A 10,730-nucleotide genomic window follows, 5' to 3' on the forward strand; every position below is an offset into this window, starting at 1 on the left:
ACTGCTCCCCTGACTTCCAGTCTGTCCTTCCAATGTTTTGCAACAGTGCAATAGGAGGGATTATATTAAAGAGTAAATCAGTAATGTCATTTCTCTGCTTACAATCATCTTATTCAGAGCAAAAGTCAAAATGTTTGTAATTACAAATAAGGCCTACAAGATGTTGTCCTCCTGTTATCTTTGTCCCAGCATTTCCTGAGATTCTCCACCTCTCTCTCTCTATTCCAGAGAAATTTTTTGGTGGGTGCCACCAAAGGGTTAAAAAAATTGTGTTACTCCTACTCTTTGGAATTTTCAAAGATGCCTTCATTTCAACTATTTCACTTTTTCTCAGTCAAGGCTGTGATTTAGTAGGCTGTGAATTTAACTAGCATTGTAAGATGTCAACCCACACCACAATAGTCAGATTTTCTTTTCTTTTCATCAATACCAGCCTCTAAAAGGCTTAAGAGACCTTTTCAGCATGTTCCCAAAAATTCCCTGACTTTCTGTCAGTGCTATTCGGGACTTGTCTGTCTCTGTTTCAAGTTATTCACCCCTGTCTACTATCAGTAATCTTATCTTGTGGTCCTCCGATCTCTAATTTCTTTTATAACTTTATACAGTGGCAAAAATGTCTGGCTTTAGGAAATAACATTATTTTACCACTGTGATTTATGCTGTTACTTTCCATTGTAGAAAATGAATGAAACATACTTACTTTCACCCATTGTTGAAGAGATAATTCCAAATATTCTATATTGCTGAGGATCTGTTCTGTTGCTAGCACTCCATTCTCTCACACTCATTTCTGAGTCATTTAGGGTTCTTTGGTTGCAATTTTAAGATGACTCTGGCTAACTCCTTGGAACAAAGAAAGAGATTATCAGAAGTCTAAAAACATTCAATTACAGACCATAAAACGAGTTTTGGAAATCAGCAAGAAGAAGGACTAAGTGAAGAGAATGATGGAACATCCAGAATGGTTTCCTAGGAGGAACAAGCTTGTTAGGGTTTCATCTTTAAAAAAGGAAAAACATCTAAACATTAGTTAGTGCGTCACTTGCTAAATATCCAGACCCAAAAGAAAGCATTGAGTTGGCTGAGCCAGTTATGGGATAAACCTTTGGCTCAGTTCCAAGTGAAGGAAAGTATCTATCTGGCCCCTTGGCATCCCTAACAGAAGGATTTACTATACCACACAAGTGGAGGAGAGAATTACGTCAAAGGAAATATGTGTGCTGTTTTGGGGAGATGAAATGAAATATGGGTGATCAAAAGATATCAAAGAACTATTACAGTTATCCTATTCCATATTGGTTCCCCAAATAGCATATGGCTACTGTTAAAATTATCATTTTAATCTTGCTGGTTGAGACTTTCCTCGTCAATGTTATATTTACTTCTTAACACTTGAAATTTTACCAACGGGAGAATGAATAGATATCAATTTTTTCGAGAGACTGAAAGAAAAAAATGACCAAAACAAATTGCAGTTTAAAAGACCTGTAAAAATTAAGTAAAATCTTTCTCATAGCAAAGTATGTAAAGTGAGTAAAAATGCCATGTTGAGATGTACCAGTATACTATGGGCTGTGTTATTATTTCCAATTAGAGAAAGTATTTAATATCAAACAATTAGCTGATGAAACTATTACTATATATTAATTAAAGAAACTATTACTACATATTTGTAGATTTGTATATTGTTATTCTGTCATACTTACTTTCACTTTTATCTTTCCTTTTTTTACTTTATCCATGTAATTTACTTAATCCACATAAAATCAAAATAATTAAGTTGCCCTTCTTACTCTTTCAGTTTTGAAAAGTGAAGGAAAAAAGGTCATGGCAGATTCATAGCATTAATTTTAAAGCAGGAATTGAACTAATCTAGATTAAAGTAGTGAATTAGTACAAAGAGAAGAAAAGACATTAAGAGATTTAAATGCTAACAGGACCCATAATCATGCTCAATTTTGGATGGCTTTACTCTTGAGCAGTTTGGGGAGAGATTTTGAATGACAGTGGAGGTTATGACACCTGTAGCCAGACTTACTGAAGCTTCTCCTTAACAAACATCCTCACTTTATTAGAGACAATTATCAGGAATAAAGGAGGATGTTATATAACTAAGCAAAATATTTTTTCCTTTGATAACTTTTACCTAAATGAAAAAGTGGGAAACATTACCTTTCCAAGAATGCATTCGATGAAATTACAATATCTTCAGGTGTCATTATGGTTCCTTCATGCCCTTTTATGGATCTTTAGTCTTTTGAAGTTCACAGACTTTCTTTTCTTAATTTTTACCACAATAAAGATGTTGGTCATTTTTTCATCCTAATTCCAAAAGAAAAAATAGGAATCCACAATAAAATGAGACCAATGATTTTTCCTTACTTCACAAATATCAGTGTAGGATATTTAACTTACATATCTTCACAAGAAGAACTGACACAAGTTTATTCGCTAACCTAACACATTTTAATAAATATGCTCTGTTGTCTTAAAAAAAGGCTGAATAAAGAGATAAAGAAGATTTAAAAAGATGGAAAATTGGTTCGAATCACTATATTCTGTTTACTAAGTTCAGGCAAGGAAGAACCTCAGTTGTGCAGTCTATCAAAAGTTATCTATTTCAGATGAACAAAGGAAAAATATCAGTCATTCGAAAAGGAGAAGTCAGGTGGAGGTAAATGGGCAAAATGGAGCAATTTGACTAATAGCGTTTTTATGTGGATAAGACAATAAACTTAAATACCTGTGGTTGATACCGGAGATGGGCTCTCTGCTTCCTCCTAACGTGTGTTGTCTCGCAAGGCCTGCAAGGTTAAAGCTACATTTCTCAATTGTTCCTGAAAGTCTGGATATGATGCATATTTGGCTAACCCAGATGCACTTGCCTAATATTTGACATGCAGAAGTGAGGCAGAGGTCACATTTCTGCTGCTGGTAAAGATTTGGCTCTCCACTATCCTGGAGACCCTTAACTTTTCTGTGGAAATACTAGTAGATGTGCAGTATAAAGTCACCTGCTTTGTGTATGACAAGAGATAGAGCTGGAGCTGGTGACAGTGGTATGCAAAGTGGTGGCATGGTCTGGAGCTGGTGGCGATGGCTGATTATGCTGACTTTCAGCTTTTATGGGACTCCTGATTGTGGCAGTGGCGTTGTGATTCTGCCAGGAGCTGAAGGAGTAACTTCCCATTTCCCTGTCCAGTCCTCAGTTGCGGAAAAGACCCAGCAGCCTCCCTCGTGGCTTGTTAACCATTCACAAACACTCAACCTAGAGTCCATCTCTTGTATCCTGAAATAAATCCCTTACGTTTTTAAGTGGCTTGAGGAGATAATGTGCTTTGAAAAAGAACCCAGATCATCACAGTGCTGAGCAGACACTGATGCACAGTTGGTAATTAACGGCAACAATGATCATAGTATAGCTGCAAAAAAACATGTATGTATACAAAAGAAGGTGCATTTAAAATTTTGATCATAACTAAAAAGACAAAATTCTTAATTCTGAATGAATTTTGAAAAATCTCCAACTATTCTGTTTCCTTTTATCAAATCAAGCATTGCATACTAAAGTATAATTGAACAGTGAATGTGGTGTAAACTAATTCTTCTCTGAATATAAAGTTGGGCTCTAATCATTGTACATTTGTATGTAGATGTTCTCTTTAGCAAATCCAGATACAGAAGTAATCTAGGCAATGTGTGCATAGTCTATTGAAAATTCTCTGGAGAATGCTTTGATGTGTTGTATAGTTGATATAAACATTTAAGTAACATGCTCTGAAAAGTAGGTAGAGTGAGATAAATTGTATGCAAATCCAAATGCACTGTAGAAATATAACTTTAATAAAAAATTTAAATCAAAGCGACTTATAGATTGAAACCAACTATGTCCTTTTTCTCTAAAGAAGTTTGCATTAACTTATGGTTACGTGTGTAGTCTACATTTGATTGCTCCCGAGTTATTTGAAAAGTCTCAAAACAACATTGGATGCATTTAAAAACATGTGTTGCTGCTAATGTCTTTTGGGAAAACAACTATAGTAAGTCACCCAGTGGTCATCAAGAACCAAGTCAGCTTAAATAGCAATAACCAGCAGATGTATAATAAAGGCAGGAAAACAAAAGTCTTTGGCTTCTGCCTCCAGCAAAGTAACAGGAAATGAACAGTTCAGGACACATGGGCAGACAAAATATTCCACTGTAGTTCTTTGACTAATCAAGAATTATTGCACAGGATACACTTCATGCTGTTCAACTATAATCACTAATATTGCAATGTGTTGTTTCTATAAGCGATGTTTTTCTATCAAGTTATTAAAGACAAATGGCTTCTGTTGTTTTATGTGTTCAGACTGCTACTCAAGTTTTATACATTCTAAGTCCTTAAAATAAAGCAGTTATATACTGTTTGGTTTCTTAAATTTACATGATGAAAAATAATTTAAAATCTTGTAAGTTCCCATAAAAGGCTACATCCTGAATCATTGATGGAGAATTTAAAATCGGAAAGGATCCGGCAGCTTATCATGTCCTCTGCCCCTTCCTCTGACAATCTCAACAATTTTAAAATAAGGAATTAGTTAAGAGATCGAGGTCACACGTGTTGTGTGTTAATTAGCAATTTTCTTAAGTATATCTTAATTATGCTCATTTATCTAGAAATACACGTATTTTCTTTACCTCTCTATCTCTATCTCCATCTCATCTCTTACATACAAGTACATAGAAGATAGTTTTGCATAGCTGGACTCTGGAATGGAAATGCATGAGCAATTTCTTACTTTTTACCATAGTCATACTTTTTGAAGTCAAGACTGTGTGATGAGAGAGAAAATCTTACACACATCTGAAACCTGAATGGATTTCCCCACCATCCTATCCAAGGGCCAGTGCTAGTCTTCCCTTCATCCCCACTTAGACCACAAGGGTGACAAGAACCCTATCTCGTTTCTGGTTCTTTTGTGTTGAACCAGAGTAAGGATAATAAATGGAAAGATGTGGGTGGTCTGTGTGGTCCATGTGAGGTAATTAAAAGGGGCTCAGGAAGAATGTTGGAGAAAAGACCCGTCCTCTTTTTGCTGGACAATTTAGGTTCAATATGGGAGGTTCTGAACGGACAAGAACAAGAAAGCAACCGATGGGGCCCTGAGGTTCCTCAACACTGATAGTGAGAGATGGTTTGCAGACCTTGACCTCCTTCCATAAGACTTTGTTCTGGATGGACAGAGAATGTACTCAGCAGTTTTTAATTCTGACCCCATTCCCCTTTCCAGGACTCACACAGGGCCAGCCCTTTAATTTCATCGCCTCTAGAACTCTTGTAAGGACAGTTTCTCTTCCTTTCTAGGTGGTCATTTCATCTCCCCAAGGAATAGCTACAGGTGATTTTGCTCCACTGATTCTCCTTTTAATCTATCGTTAACCCCTGTCCCCAGCTTTCTTCCAGCATTTCCATTTTGGTTCTAAAAAGCGTATTTATGAAATATAAAAGAGTCCTGTTTGTTTGTTTTTGGGATTTTTTTTTTTTTTTTTTTTTTTTTTTTTACCGTATTAAGCTAATAATACTGATTCTTCTCCAGACAGTGTGGATAATGCTGAATGACTATGACACGGGAATGCAAAAAAAAAACAAAGCATGATAATTAATATTTCAAGATAAATTTCCCTGCCTGTATAAGTAGAAAGATTTTTGTTGCCAGCCTAAAGCCACAGAAGGCATTAACTTTTAGTTGTAGGCATTCTGCAGCAGGGAATTGGGTGGAAGTCATCACCAGGATGTTCGTCGTGAAGGAAATGGCACCTTCATGTTTTCATAGGTTTATGAACCAGCTCATAGAAACAGAAATAAACTGAGGGCTTGGAACATATTTTTTAGGAAAATTGTGTGCTTTAATCACTACATTTAGAGTAATTTCTGACACAGAGATTAAAACATCTTCATGACTATTGTACTGGCATAGACATAAGCAGTTTTGAGCTTGACAAGGGCTAGTGTGAGTAATGAAAACAGGTCAGAGGACAATGCAGAAGTGATTAGTTTGTGTAAAAGACACAGATGAGTACCAAGGCATGCACCTAACCATTGCTACCTAAACAATTCACCAATATCCTTGTGAGGCAAATATCAAGACCATGATGTATCTCCCTACTCTTTCATCCTCCCGTTATTGAACACCTACTATGCCAGACAGAGGATCTCCCAAGCACTAATCCACTTAAACTCTATAATAGTATTCTGCATATGTAAGATGTCCATGATGTCGGAGATTGGAGAACTGGAGGAAAATGTAGTCAAGATCACACAGTAAGTGTAAAAACCAAAATCCTCAACACATTCTCCAGACTCTGAGTATAGAGCTATTTGTACCACATCACAGTTGCCTCTGGAGCTGCTAATAACACGAAGACCTGTGCTTTACGATGCCTGTCCCTATGCAAGAGTTGCTTCAAACAATAATAATAGGTGGCGTGTATTGACGCTTACCACATACTCTTGCAAGCACTTTGCATGCATTATTTTTACTTAATCTTTTGAATAGTCTGAAGAGACAATCACTGTTATCTGCTGAAGGAAACTGAAGCTAGAATGGGTCAGTAACTTCCTAAGGTCACACACTTACACCTAAGGTAGTTTCAGACACAGGCAATCTGACTCCAGCATGGGCACCATTAAACATTAAGCTATAAATCAAATGATGGTCAGAAATGTCCACTTCTTTCCGTTCTAGTCTTTCAGGAAACATTTGTATTAATTTGTGCATGGTAACAGGTGTTCTAGCTATAGTTTTTTTTTCCCCAAACTCACGGAATGAAGGAATTGTCAATTTCACTAGAAAAAGATTGGAGTGTGGTAATTTAAAAATCTATATATTCCATATTGTACTAAATTCAACTATAGTCTTTAAGTGTATGGACTCCAGAAGTAATTATACTAAATCCTGATAAGATAGTTTAGATTTTATAGCTTTGGTTATATAGGTATTTGTTATTAATCTACTTCGATATTTTCTTAGTACTGTAAGATATGGCGATTAGTTACTGAAGTGCAAACATACTCTATTGTGGACTGGGAACCCCACTCTGAGTGAGAGATCACCCTGCAGGAGGTTTATGAGGGAGCACTCTTGGTAACAACACGTGTGGAAACAGTTAATGAGAGGGAGAATTTGGACTGCGATGCAGCCACGACAAAGATCTCAGCGCCTACCTCAAGAGGAACGCTGAAACCAGCCGGGGCCCTTCAGCTGTGGCAAGGAGACTGGACTTTTATACCCCTACATCCACCAGTCATTGGATACAGCCCGTCTCCAAGAAGCAGGCGTGGCCAGGCACAGGGCAGCAATCTACAGGGATGGGAAATTTTCAAGGTGACCGAGCGCTGAGGGCCAGCAGCACTCACGCAGCTGGAGCAGTAAGACTACGTTTCTCGTTCTTTGAAATGGGAGTCACAAATAGGTAAAGGGTCAAATCTAGAACAAATTAATAAAAAAATGTGAAGAGAAATGCCTTCCTAAAAGAAAAAAGTGAAGAAAAATGCCTTCCTTAAAATAGATAGTGAACTAACAAATTTTGAAGGGATGATATAATTAGAAAATCACTATGTGACAACCATCATACTAACAATTAATTCAAATAACAACCATCAAGGGACTCTAAAACTAGTATATGGTTTTGATAAGGAGTGCTGTATTCACACAGTCTTAAGGTAGATCCTCCCAAATACTTAACATTACAAAGGTGAAAAGCGTTAATTCACATTGGAGAAGGCCGATACCCTCGTCCAAGTGATCAGAATTGAAATATCTTTAATAGGCAACTTGATATTGTGGACTACCTCACAGGAGTAAGAATATAGCATCACTTCTGTGATATTTCTACCAGAAAATGTGTAACTTGAAATTGTACTTGAGGAAACATCATACTAATCCAAATTGAGAGAAATTCTATAAAGTAATTGGCGGGTAATTTTCAAAATTGTTAAATTCATGAAGGTCAAGGAAGGTCAGAAGAACCATTCCAAAGGGAAGGATGATGAAGAGAAACGACAGCTAAGTGCAGTGATTGAGGATCAAATCCCTCTGCTATAAAATACATTGTTGTACAGTTGGTACTGTTTCAGTGAGGTCTCTTGGCGAGGGACACCTGAGAATTCTTTGTACTACCCTTGCACTTTACCAGTCAGTTTGAAAATATTTCAAGTAAAAAGTAAAAATTTAAATAAAATAAATAAAAAATAGATTTAGTCTTCTGAGTTCCTAGAACAAATTAAATGATAATTACAAAACAAAGCAAAAAAACTTCTGGCTTGCAAAATTTTTTAGAAATTTGTTGATTATTTGAAGTTTACCACACCATTGGAATCATGTTTAAGCCTGATCCTAAAAGGAAAAGAATTTCTAATTCATAAGACGTAGATAAACACTTTCAATTCCATTTTCAGACTCATTCCGCTCTCTTTCCCAAATCTCACGGCATCTTGAAACATAAAATGGATATGAAGAAAGGTTTTGTTGCTAACTTGTTCATGAGCATTATTTCTTTTGATATTTTATGACCTACTACATCATTAATAAAATCAGCACAGAGCTTTCAGTATTTGAAGTTATTTAAAAATTTATATAAGTTGAAATAGCTTCCTGTTAGAGTAATGCAGTAAATAAGAAGCAATATGAAGCAAATGGTTGAAGCCACAGAGAAATCAGAGGAATTAGAAGCAAACAAAAAAGCCATTATATATGTATGTGAATATATTAAATATGTATATAGTTATCCATAGCCATTTAACCTATGAGGAAAAACATCATCTTTAACAGAAAATGAGAAAAGTTAAAAAATAACATTTTTCTTCTAAGTACAGTCTTATTAGTATACTAAGCCTTTGTATGTTAATATTAGACCTTTGTAGCACTAGGCATTTACAAAGACTGATGCATTCTTCCATTGTTAGTAATTGGCTAGAATCAAAATAATTTATTCATAACCTTGACTTTTATCACCTTTTGATGAGATTCCTTCTAGGATCTAATTGAGCATATTGCATGCATAATCACATTTAATCCTCAAAAATTTTAGAGCATGTATACATTATTATCTCTATTTTACTGAGGAGGATTGGAGCTAATAGCAGGTATGTAGTTGGTCCAAGGCCGCGTAGTAGTGGAGCCAAGAATTGGCTATAAGCAGAATTATTCCTGAACAGTCTTTCTAACCCCTCATGGGGGAATAAATGCTTATGTTAATTTGAAATTGAAATTATTTTACATTTTTCTCCATTTTTGCATGGATCTTTGTTTTAGTCACTTTTGTTCTCATTGGTTTAATATTCTATATGTTATTGAATATTATAAATATGCATTATACTCCTAGTACAAATATTAATTTCAAGAAATAAAAGGTGATGCAATTTGAATAAAATAAAAATTTAGTGAGAGCACAGTAAACGTAGGAATCTTACATGTTTAAATATATAATTATTTTAATGTCTTATATGACTCGTGTTATTTATAACCTACAATATTTAATATATATTGTTATATACTACATTATGCACACTATATTCTGTTTTTATTATACATAAATATATAATAATATCTGTATATACCCTAAAGCTATGTAGATATTTTAGAGTGTGGAGTTGAGTTATGTGTACATTTTACACGTGTGCTTTTTAAGATAACTGCAGCATCCACAGCTTTCTTATACACATTTGGGCTGCTGGAGGGATAGAGAGAGGCAAAGGGCAGAGATAAAGCAGAAACTGGATAATCATTTTGTGACTTAGCAAGACTGGGCTGTAAGATCTTTTCCCTCCCTAATGAATAATATAATTACATGTTTCCAGAGGGAACTTAAAATTTAATAGTAGGAAGCTGGCTTGTTCTTTTCCTAAGTGCACAGCAAACCTCAGCCCTCCTCCAGATCCATAACCACCGCTCCATATGTGGCGTCCTACCATTCCAATAGACATTTGCTAGACAGAATATGATCACACTACAATTTCCCATTTAGATTCTGGTCTATTGACATAAGGAAGAGGTACAGAGCAGTTAAATTCTAATCTTAATTTCACAAGGCTTAAGTCTTATTTCAAATTTGAAAATAGAAAGAACTATACAAAGGCCAATCATCCTCTTATAGTTAGGTCTGCTGGTTCTTGAATAAATATTGGGACTAATCTTTACAAAGCAAAATGGAGATTGAACAATAGCAGACAGAAAGACCACGTGTTGTACATATTTTTTAAAAAAAATTAACTGAATTCTCATTTCTCCATATTGTCTATAAACAGTGTTCATTTAATGTTTGAATGTTCAAGATGAACTTACCAGATGCTTTGGAATCCTACTGTTTAGACATCCACCTAAGCAACTGACGTCATCTTTTGCAGGCTGTGGAAGATGACCTGCATTTGTGAAAGGGTTGCTCTTCAGTACTGAAAAGAGACTGAGGAATCAATTGTGAATGGACTTGGGCAGCTTTGTTTGTTCGGTTTATAAACAGTTTGAAAAGTTCTGAAACTTGCCCAGAACACTTTGGCTTAGAGACAGCTATGTAAAATTGTATAAAAACAAGCTTAGTTTTCACGTTGTCCCTAACTGTTACAGTATGACAAATAGTTTCCTTTGGATATTTTTAAATATTTCTTTGGCTGTTTAATCCAGATATGCCATCAAATGTCCCTGTTTTCCTTCAATAGTCAAAAAGTCATTCATACTATATAAAAGTATTTT

The 10,730-nt window shown here is 35.5% G+C and overlaps 1 long non-coding RNA gene across 1 annotated transcript; it reads right to left on the bottom strand.

Moving 5' to 3' along the window:
- Positions 1–700: 700 nt before the first annotated feature.
- LOC138918546 (uncharacterized) lies at positions 701–10,444 on the bottom strand. Its single transcript, XR_011428036.1, has 4 exons — positions 10,326–10,444; positions 2,744–2,804; positions 2,173–2,322; positions 701–843 (listed from the first exon to the last, which is right to left on the bottom strand). It is a non-coding gene; the product is annotated as an uncharacterized lncRNA (long non-coding RNA).
- Positions 10,445–10,730: the final 286 nt, after the last annotated feature.

Source organism: Equus caballus, chromosome 17 (assembly GCF_041296265.1).
Source record: "Equus caballus isolate H_3958 breed thoroughbred chromosome 17, TB-T2T, whole genome shotgun sequence".
Lineage (NCBI taxonomy): Eukaryota > Metazoa > Chordata > Mammalia > Perissodactyla > Equidae > Equus > Equus caballus.